Source organism: Sylvia atricapilla, chromosome 3, assembly GCF_009819655.1.
Source record: "Sylvia atricapilla isolate bSylAtr1 chromosome 3, bSylAtr1.pri, whole genome shotgun sequence".
In the NCBI taxonomy this organism is placed as follows: Eukaryota; Metazoa; Chordata; class Aves; order Passeriformes; family Sylviidae; genus Sylvia; species Sylvia atricapilla.
Window position 1 is genome coordinate 110306080 of NC_089142.1, and position 9011 is coordinate 110315090.

Genomic DNA, 9011 nt, shown 5'->3' on the forward strand with positions numbered 1-9011 from the left:
AAGCTCAGCCAGAAAGGGAACAAATTCAAAAATTCCATAAAGCATTTTGTAGAGGTTTTTCCCCTTTGCAACAATTGTCAAAACTGTAAGAGGGATTGTTTGGTTTATTTATTGCCCAGTTCAGCATCAAAGGAACCATCACCATTACCAGTGTTATACTTTACCTGGGTAAAGGATCTTTCCAGAAGAAAATTACCTCGAAATAGTTGCCTGGGAATCAGAGGACAAGCCTCTGTTTAAGGAGAAAACTTTTTTGCTCAGCTGTTGCAAAGAGGTATCCACATGATTAAACTGAAATGAAAGCATTATCAAAGGGCTTCCTGCTTCCAAGCCCTTTCTCTGCCCACAAAGTTTAAGAATAAGAAAGTGAAACAAATCAGAACAGAGGGAAAAAAAAAAGCAAAAGAGCCCAAACAGGTTAAGTATGAGTAATTCACGGAGTTATGAGGAGCAGTGAGGCATCCTTAATAACTTGGAGCTCTATCACAACTTGTGGAATTTAATGTTAACATGGGGTATAAGAAAGTTTAAGATATTTATCCTACAAGTCATGAGAAATACCCGTGGGTTTGTTTGGTTGTTTCATTTGCTGGTTTCTTTTTTGCTTGTTTGTTTGGGGTTTTTTTGGCGTGGTTTTTTTTTTAATGAGAGAATAGCTGCAAAGTTAAAGATTTTCAAGCTTTTATCAGTTATTAAAAGTTAAAATCCTCAAAGACAGTGACTCAGGAATGTAATAGAAACTAGTCATATGACTCATATTTAAAAAAAATACTAAAAAGAAAATTTCCTGCACATACCAGGCCACTCCTGAAGAATGAGTTTATACTTTAAATCCAGATCTTTATTAATAAACAACCATAACTAGTAGGCCCACAAACAAAAAGGTGTGTGTTACCAGCAGATTTTTTTAGGTTTGGTTTCAGACACTTTAAAACACAAAATTGACGCATACATACTTCTAAAAATTAATAAAGACCAAAGGCTTTACCCGAGAAAAGCTCTAAGCAGATTGGAACTTGATTCTAGAGCCTTTGGCCCTGTTAGTAGCACATTCTCATGTTTTGTGGGTGGGACTAAGAAATCCTCTTTTCCTGTTGGGCTGAACTGGAGATGGGGCTTTTTTTTCTTTTTCCCTGCTTATCATCAATCAATTAGCAACCCTCCCCAAAAACTGATCTTCATTTAGGCAAGTTAAATAAAGCCGAGTGCCCTCTTCACAGTTGCTACAAATTAGCACTTTGGAGAGGTAATAAAGGGGATGAATGACCGTAATAAGTACAGATGTGGAGGTGGTTTTATTGTTTGGGTTTTTTCAGGAAAGCCTAATTATGATGGAAGCAGTTTCTCTTCAAGGTGATGCAGCTACCACTACTGCCAGATTCAAAAATCCTAATAGGAGAAATGTGAGTGTGCTAATAAGACTAAAAATGTACAAATCCTACCAACATCAACCTCTTTCTAGCATATGTTCTGGAGAGTAGCAATCAGCTGTGTAAATCAATTGTTTATCATGGGCTGCATTTAAAGAGTATGGTGAGATTCTCAGGGAGTCAGTGCTTTCTTTAAGTGTCTGATAAGACAGCAAACCTGTCCCGAGGCTATTTGTCTTAAAGCACTGTGTATTAAACATTTGGTCCATCTTCCATTTATTTTAATTTTTTTCTTCTCCTTGCTCACACCTAAGCTTGAACATAAAAGATTGCAGTCAATTATATGAAATCTTGCACTGTCACATGCATAAAGCCCCTTAAATTTCCTACAGTAGGTGAGCACTTGTAGCTTCTCTCACCACTGCATTGTGATGTATTTGTGGTATTTAACACTGACATTTTAGCACTCCCACATTCAATTCCCCTGCTTTTACTCCAGATCTCACCGAGGCTTAAAATATCATGGCTAAATTTACTCCGGAGATGTAACATCTCGGTATTAAGAGGATTGACAACAAGGCATCAAGTTTCAGACTGCTTCCCAGTTGGTGCTGAGAAATCTATTTGTGTCCCTGCATCTGTGCAGATCCCGTGCTCGCTCCATTGTCACCGTGCTCCCTGCCAGCTCCTCAGAACTTTGGGAGTAATTACTTCTTGCAGTATCCAGGGAGCTCCAACATCCAGGGGCCGTGTTGCTCAGCTCAGTCATTGTCTGGGTGCACTGACACCCATTTCAGAGCCTCCCGACTCAATTTTGTGTGGTTGGCCCCGTGATGGAGATCACGTAATTACAATAATTAGGAAGCTCACCTTAGGATATTACCAGAGCAACCCGCCCAAACCTAAGTCCATATGGTTTGAAATAGCTAATGAGTCAGTTAATGTGCTATGTCCAGGAGTAATGGACACTCAATATGGATGGCATGGAGACATCATTTACCAAACTCATGACTGATTAAGGCTTTTCATGTAGACAGTTCTTGTATTTTGCATCTCCCAGTAAGTTCAACCTATTAGAGGTGTTTACATGTTAAGCAAATCAGAGGAAAGCAGCAAAGACTTATCAAAGACAGGTAAGAAATGAGTCTTCTCTTTAAAGAAAATGCAGAAGATTGGAGATCTGGGAACTTTCATTTGAAATAAACAAATTATTTGAGAAGTACTGTTAAAGTACGATGACAGTGGCAAGAGGTGACATTTGCTTTAGTGTAAAGTAGCCTGAATGAATGATTCCCACACTTCCAGAGGGATGTCTTTAGCCTCTGGAAATTAACCTTCCTTTAGCACTCACCTTGCTACTGATCCCATGGAATTGTGCAGCCAGTTCTACACCCTGAACTCCCCAGAACAGGAAATTAATACAAGGAAGGCAAACTTCCTGGCAACAAAAGCACCAAAAGCCCTGAAAAAGGTAAGAAGGAATGTCTGGCTTTTGAATGAGCTACAGAATGTGCCCAGTCAGGGTCAGGATTTTTCTCACTGAGGAATTATTTTAATTTTAAAGTGCTGCTCTTTCATGATTTTCATGGCTGTTGAGATGAGATGTTATTCCCTGTTCCTATCACTATAGCTGCAAAGATGCTCAGACCCTGGGTGTGTTCCTCATCTCTTGGATGTCAGAGGTTTTATTTCTCATGCCTTTAGAAAGCAATTATTGCTGAGCACTGAGGAAAAGGTGTTTTCTTATCCATTTTTATTTTCTTTCAGAAACGTGTGAAGAAGTAATGTAAGTTTATTGGTGTTGTGGGAATGGGCTGTATTTGCAGGGAGAGCAGACTCTCTAGTGCTCAGAGCAGAGAAGGGGATCAGAAAGATTCCCCTTATGGGAGTAATTCCTGGGATCCTAGTCCTGGTTCTGCCACTGCCTGACCTTATAGGAATAATTTCATATTTGTTTCATTTTATCCATGTGGAACATTCTGGATGGTTTGATTTGAGCCACTGAGATTCTCAGTGTGTGTATATTTGCCATGGCTGTTACCTAATGAAAGGGTGCATATAAATCACTCCAGTCTTTCCATTTCTGAGATTATCCACATGAAGTTGTTCAAGAAGGGAAACTTGTCTGTCGTGGTATTCATTATTCACATATCAATGGTATTTTTTATGTATAAACTTAATTATGTTGATAGGATATATTAAATATGACTCATTTTACTGCAAGATTGATTTTTTTCCCCTGACCCCAGAATAAATATTGATCTTCAGGATCTTTAAATGTAGTGCAAAGGTTGTTATAATAATGGCATATTAATAGAAAGTAGCCCTGACCATGCAGTATTAATATATTTGCATTGTTATTTCTCAAATCCCTTCAAGAAAAAAAAGAGGCAGGGTGCCAATGCCTTTTTTCCCAAGAGAAATCTGGGAGCCATTGACTTTCCTGATGGTTGAGACTCCTTTCTATTTGTTGTTGTGTTTTGGTTTTTTTCATTTGAGGTGTGTTTGGGTTTTTTTTTTAAAGGAAAAAATTAAAACCAGTGAAGTTGCAAACAGATTGTAGGATAGATCTAATAAAATAGGGACAGGATGTGTTTCCAGCTTTCCCAGGGAAGCGAAGTGCTATCCAAACCTCATCATGCTCCACTTCCATGTGCAGAATCACAGTGCTGGGAGGAGAAATGTGATCATTTGATGGTTTGTGGCTCTGATTCCAATAATCAGGCGTCATTTTCTTACCAGCTGATTTTTAAAAGCAGTTCCCTTATTCAAGTGAGGTTTTGCTGTACTTGTGTGACTTTTATTTATTTTTTCCCCCTTCTCTTTTGTGTTTATAGTGATTCTTGATAATCCAGGCTTGGAATTGTTCTAATGGTAGTCTGAGCCAAGACAGGTCTGTTGGTTTTTAATACTCCTCATAGAGTCATTGTATGTGAATTTTCTATGAATTCTGCTTTATAAGGAGCATGGATAAGAGGTTACACATTGAAATAACCTTTAAATAGTACCGTACATTTTCTATAGATCCTGAGAAAACAGTGCCCTGTTTAATTCAGTATTACCAATTTCATGAGCAACAAAACCAAAAGAGAAACGTCCTTAAACAATTTGCTGAAGAACATAAAGTTGTGAGGTACTGGGGTATTTGTGTTAGAGAAATAAACCAGAATTTTAGGATACAAAATATTGGTCTTTGCCTTTGGAAACCGCTGGTTTGGAGGAAAAAGAGGACAAGCACAAAAGGACCATGGGCTGGTAATGTGATTTTAGAAGTGTAGAAAAGTCAAGTCTGATTCTAGGTCGCATGAGATCAAGTGTTTTCTTATGGAATTCAGAATACATGTTTGGTTGTCTTCCATTGAGAATTCATCTTTACAGTCCTTGAGTGTTAAATCGTGAAAGTTGTCTCAAACAATGCAGAGGGCAATGGCCATACTTAATTTTTCTGTGGGGAGCAGAACATGACTGAGCTGGGTGGAAGAGGAACACATCTGCTGGGAAGCAGTTCTTTTAAGAAACAGATTTGATAAGAAGTTGTGAAGAAATTTCTTCCCAGAGGCAGACGAAGCAAAATTATGGGTTTTTTTTGAATGTTAGGCGTGCTGAGGGATAGGAACACACTCCTTTGCATAAGCTGTAAATACTAGGGAATTAACTTGATAGTTGAATTAAGAGTTGGGCAGAGAACAGAAACAGGATATTTGTTTCACACCTTCAGAAATACCATGAAAGGTAATAATGAGGCTGAATTTATTGTAATGTGAATCATTTTATGATATTGCAGGGCTGCATTTTGTAATTAACCTATCTCTCTCTGCTTCATGAAGACCTACTGCTTCCATGTACTTTCATCCCTTGCACAGGAACAAAAAGGGGGCAAGAATTTTGGAGATAATTTTGTCTTTTCTCCATAGGATTTTCTAGGAAAAGGAGAGATTTCAGCTTATTTAAACTCTGTTATTAGTTTGATACTTCCAAAGCATAGAGACACAATCATGGTTTGGCACTATTTGAGTAAATCAAGACAATGGCATTTAACAAGTGTTTCAGGAGCATCCTGGGCTGTTTGCCCCATAAGTTTTCAAAGGAAAATCGAACTTGTTGACTTGATCTTTTGATGAAAATGCAGCTTTCTGCACTTTTCTTTGACTTCAGAAAATAGTAACTGCACTTAACTATTCGGGCTATCAAGAGAAATAGTTAATGTCTGTTCCTGCATATGGTACTGTTAATTTGCTTGTTTGTGTGTCTGTCTGCTCTTTGCTTGTCTGCTTCTGTGTGTGATATTTTATCAGAGCACATGATTTGAAGAAGCTGACTGCCTGCTGTGGTATTTATACTATATAAATTCTACATTAAATGACAAATTTTAGACCCATCAGAGACAGAAGACTAAGTCCATCCATGGAAATCCTATTTGTATTATTACTTTCTAATGAATTCTGTACTACAGCAGGTGTCAAATCATATCTGTTGTTTTGCAATCGAGTATGAATAGAAGATGTATTGCAATTGCAAATGAATCTAATACGAATCTAATGAGCAGTAATGAGCAACTGTTTTGTCATTATTGAGGCAACCACTGTGATGCTAATAAACTCTCGTTTCTGCTACTTAAAAAAAGCAGTGACCAGGATTTATATCATGGCCTTAATGTCCCAAAAGCCTGAGGCAAAAGAGAAGAGTGGAACCCCTAAACTGAGCATAATTTAGTAATTTTCTGTGTGGCAGGCTTCTTATTTTCTCTTATTAAATGAAACCTGGTGTAAGTCTTTCAAGCTTTCTTACATTTGAAAGGAAAAAGATGAAGAATGAATGTCTATTAAAGAATCATAAAGTTAAGAAGATGGGCATTCTGCCTTAATTTTCTTTAACATAAATACACTAATTCCATACTACAACATTTGGCCATGCTTTTGTAATGTTAAGGCCACTGTGTGCAAAAGTTTTAAAAGCAGTCACTTTAAAAGTAACAGGCCATTCAGTCAACATAGAACTATAATACGTTTGAGGGAACTATCTCAACTCCATTTTAATTGGAACTTCATTTTTTTTTTGTAGATTTTCATTGTGTGTGGCTCATAGGACTGCTGACTAAACAGAAATACCTTTGATGCGATAGAATCAATAGCTTATCCCGTAACTGAAATGTAAACGAGTTTTGACTCTTGTGTGGCTCTGTGTCTCCCAAGACTAAATAATACATAAAGCTGTGTGGGAGGGACAGCTGGGTCCATGGTGCTTACAAGTGGAGCACAGGAAAATCAGTCAGTACTGCTTTTCTAAAGGCTGAGTACGATCCTTCCATCAAAAAATAATGCTTCTGTGTATAGAGTCTTCCTGGAGCCATCTCCCTGTGCAATAAAGATGCACTGGAGGGATTCATTTCAGTGCTTCGTTTGGAGGCCTGAACTGTTCTGTGCAGGGTGCAGCTGTTTGGTTTACAACAGTACACTCCACACTTGCTTTAACTGCTGGATGGAGACTGGATTGCCAATATTTAAGGTATTATATAGACCCAGCAGTGAGACTGTGAATTCCTGAGCAAGCCAGGGGGTGGGCATTAGGGCAAGTTACAGCAGTCATCTCTCAAAGTTGCAAATAGGGTGTCAGAGGTTATAGGGAAGCCATAAACTGTTCCTTCCATGCTGCAGAAGGCCCCCCTGAGCAGGAGCTTGCAATAGTTCTCATTTACTGGCATTCCAGTTTCATCCTGATGCCTAAGGAGAGAGGGGAGAAGGGAGTTGGGCTTTCTATCAGCTGCTCTGCCAATGCTGTGCTGTTATCTGGGTGGGCCATCATACTCAGCTTCTCTTCCCATCCTCAGTAATATATGGATCAGATTTACTCACCCTTTAGGTAAATCACAGTATTACTTTTCAGTACTGCTTGATGTGCCGAGTTGAAAAACACAGCTCAGCTGTACAGCATCAGTGTTCTAGAACTCACCAGGAAATGCCTTTCTAGATACATTCACTCCAAAATTCACTCCAAATGGAGTTACTTCTACTACTCCACAACTTGTTTGTACCACAAACCAAAATGATAAAGGGAGACAATCAGGAGCTTTGTTTTGAAAGAATAACCCAAATACTGGTGGAGATGCATCCCTAGTTCAGAAGGAAGCAAGGGCAAGCAAGAACAGGTCCCGATTCAAGAATTACTGTTAAACCACCATCTCCAGACAGGGGAGTCTGTGAGTTTCACATGATGATATAAAGACTGTGGTTATAAAGATTTTGGATGAAATATCTTTTTTCTTTGTGCATTAGGGTGTAATGTGCTATATTAATTTCTTTATTGGGGATTTGATTCCTTAAATGCTACATACATTTTTGTGACACAGCACATCTAATGAAGGCTTTTACAGTGCTTGTGGAATTAATTGTATCATATATACAAGTAACAGTTCAAAGGAGTAAATTAATACTGTGTAAAATTTCAGACTATTTATATTTCACTTTGGTAACTACAATTTCACAAAGTCGTTTAAGTTAGGCCAAAAAAAAGTTTTTGAGGTCATCTGGTCCAACATCAATACACAAAGCAGGACCGGTTCTGAAGCTTTATTAGTCTTCAAAGCTCAATCAGATTGCTCAAGGCCAGAGCTTTCTTGTCATTTGAATGCTGTAACAGTTTGTTATTGAATGTCTGACAGTTTTATAACAATTTACATTTTTCCTGATTGCTTTCATTTGCACTAATAACATACGTATGTTACGGTGGCATCCACAGGTTTTTGTTAGGGCTGGATTTTTCCTAGAGCAAACACGGCAGAAACAGGGAGGTGGAAGTGTCAGCTTTTTGAAATGTAGTTTACAATCACTAGGCAGGAAGGTTTTGTGGTAGTAGAAGCCATCTTTTTGTTACTTTTTTTGTGCAGGACCTCTTAGACAGTCTCTGCGTGCTGGATTCATGACTCATCTGTACGTGCTAATGAATGGACTACAAAATTTAGTGCCAGCAGCAGTAAGTGTTGAGGGGCTGTTTGTCTGACAGTTTTTTTTTTTTTTTTGTACTAATAAATTTTGCTCCCATACAAAAGCAAAGCAGTTATTAACTCTGAAGCCACCTTGTCATGGAATTGCTGAATAGGAAAAAGTTGGGCTGAATGCTTCCTTAGACGCTGCCACGTGTTTGAGGGTCAGTAGGGAGTTGTGCAGTGGCCGTTCTTGTGCTCTCTGGCCATAATTCTGGCAGCTCTGGACATTTCTTTGAGGTCTCCCATACATTCTGAAGTGCTGGAATGAAATAGAAATGTTTGAAATGTCTCCTCTCAAAGGAGACTTGGGTAGTCAAATACTCAGAAGAGTGTCCAAGTGGCAGCAACATTCCCAAAGATGAGAAGATGGGATGAGAATGGAGAGAGTTGGCAGCAAGGGAGCAAAAGAGAGCTCATAGTTGGTATAGACTATGCACAAATCCCAAGAGGCTCATCATGAGTGTGGATTACACAACTCTCCTGGGCAGGGGCTGAGATAGGGATCAAATGTTCAAAGCTTTATGTTGTTCACCTTGCACCCAGGGTCAGAGAGTGGCCTTGTGGGGGGTAACCACAGTGGGTTGGGTAGGAAGGGGCTTGCTGCTGACATTGGGAACAGACAAATTTGGGAAGCAGATGTTGTTTAGGCCGTCTTGGAA